The sequence below is a fragment of the Panicum hallii genome, chromosome 3, assembly GCF_002211085.1.
Source record: "Panicum hallii strain FIL2 chromosome 3, PHallii_v3.1, whole genome shotgun sequence".
NCBI lineage: Eukaryota > Viridiplantae > Streptophyta > Magnoliopsida > Poales > Poaceae > Panicum > Panicum hallii.
In genome coordinates, this window is record NC_038044.1 from 14,600,828 (window position 1) to 14,603,304 (window position 2,477).

Sequence of the window (2,477 nt, forward strand, 5' to 3'; positions counted from 1 at the left end):
TTGAATACAAATCTTACCCCATGTTTTGAATAAATAGGATCGATGAGGGAGTTTTACGGTCTGTTTGGATCCTAGGTTCTAAGTCACTTTAGGAACTAAAGTTCTAAACAAAGTGACTAAAAGTGACAAAAACGTTTTAGTCCCATCAGCCTCCAAAGAGGAGCTAAAGGAGCTAAAAGGAGAAGTTGAGAGAGCCTGCCCCTCATTTTAGTCATTTTATTTGAAACTCTAGTCACTTTTAGTCACTTGATCCAAACAGACGCTTAATTTCTTCTTCCTAACCAACCCATATATACCAAGCCAGGATTATGAGAAAGCAAATCATATAGATACTAAGAAATTCAACCGGAAATCCGGAAGGGATTAATTTCCTTGTGCTTGCTGCATAGAGAGGCTAGCTTCAGTGATGGGTGAGGCCATCTGCCGTTTTCATGAACTCATACGACAAGAAACCGGCGATCACGAGGTAGGGCCAGAAGAGATATATCATGTTGAACAGGAACCCAATCCCTAACTCCAGCAGCGTCGCTTTCGTTTTCCTCTTAAGAAATGCTGACATGTCGTTGAAGCTCGCCATCAGGAACCAGAGCCCGTCGAGCAGCGCGAGAGATGTCATGACGCAGGACGCGATGGCCGTCCCGTGCTCCACGTTGGCGAGCAGCAGGTAGAGGGCGAAGGCGAAGGCGGCGCTGAAGCTCCGCGCCGAGCAGAGCAGCAGCGCCAGGGAGAAGGACACCAGCTCGATCCGCTTCTGGATGTCGACGGCGGCGACCCCGCAGTCGTAGACGAGGCTGAAGGTGGCCAGGGTGGAGCAGATGAACGCCAGCGTGTTGGAGATCACGAAGCCTTCGAAGGCGTACGAGCCGGTAAGCACCGGCGTCCCGGCCAGCGGCAGCGGCGCGACTGCGGCCAGTTTCTTGCCCGCGGCGTCCCCGGGGCTCCACACGCCCCCGGGCATGGTCAGAGGCTGCCGTGAATGTGGCCGTAGCGACGAGCACGGAGCCGATGCCCACGATCTGCGCGAAATCCTTGATCTTTGCGGATTCTGTTTCCTCATCTAGACGGCGGCTGTACTCCGGTATCCAATCCCGCCGGCGGTTGCCACTCACGGCATCTACGAAGTTTAGCATGCTGAGAATCCTACGACGTGCCGTCTGCAAGATTTTCCATTCATCCGAGGACATGAGAGAGAGAGAGAGAGAGAGAGTTTCCTTTACCAGCCCGAAGTAAAATCCGGATTTAACTCCCCCGTTGGCGAGATCCCTGGGAGTTCTCCCTGCGTTGTTCTGCAGGTTTATCTGAGAATGCTTGTTCCCGATGAGCCATCTAGCCATGTCCAGCTCCCTGTCACGGACGGCTATGTGCAAGGGCAAGGCGGTGTCCCCGTTCTTGTCCTGCACGTTCACAACCGACTTGGAGTAGGGCCGCCCCCACCACCGGCACACGAAGCTCACGACGTTCAACCTCTTCTTCTGCACCGCGAAGTGGAGGAAGGTCCGCCCGTCGGGTCGCGTAGCCCGGCGCAGGCAGGGTACCTCGTGAGCAGGATGATGAGAGGCACCATGCTGTTCCCCGACGCGGCGACGTGCACCGGGAAGCACCCGTGTTTATTTGTCAGGCCGGAACGCCGAGGTCGGGTCGGCTGCCAGCAGCTGGGGGAGCGGGAGCTTCGCCCGCGCGAATATCCTCGTCAGGCACCTCGGGGGCAGGAAGTAGAAGCCCATGGAGTAGTACTCCAGGCTGCTCGCGGAGAAAACGAAGAGCGTGAACTGGAGCGTAAAGAAATTTAAAAAAACAATTTTCATTGTTTTAATCACAAATGTTAATCATTTATTAATTGCATTTGTTTAGCCCTTTATTTAGCAATTTTGCTTCTCGGTTCGCATATAAATGAACTTACTAAATTTTTTATTTTAAATTTAGACATTTATTAGTTATATTTAATATAGACTCTTTGCTCAACTAATATTTTTCTTTTTTAATTCTAATTTTATTTATTTGTTGATTGGATTCGACTGATTCTTTGGATTTTCTTTGGACTATTAAATCATTATAAAACTCAGTGGTGCCTATTATATCGTATGTTTTACTGGAATTGTAATAAAATATTTCTAGACTTTGCATGTACTATAAAATCACGAAAAAGAATGCACCAATCAAATTTGAGGATTGGTATTCTTCTACATTGCCACAATGCTATCTAGCCTGACCATGTATGACTATTTTATTTCTATACCGCAACTTGGCCAATTAGCCAAAGGAGTATTGATCCCATCGATTCAGCAAGAACTGTTTCTCTCCATGTGCAAAACCTGAAGCTTCCTTTGCCTGTTTTCACATTGAGTCAATTCTACTCATTAAAGCAAACCCTTTTATCTAGTCTCTCGTCTCTCCTTGCTGCGTAATCTACGTGACCTTCCACTCCACTTTAGCACGCTCGCCAACGTGAAAGAGCTCGAGCTCAAGTATCGCAAGCC

The 2,477-nt window shown here is 49.1% G+C and overlaps 1 pseudogene; it reads right to left on the reverse strand.

Moving 5' to 3' along the window:
- Window positions 1-400: 400 nt before the first annotated feature.
- LOC112885262 lies at window positions 401-1,724 on the reverse strand (annotated as a pseudogene).
- Between the last annotated feature and the right edge of the window lie 753 nt (window positions 1,725-2,477).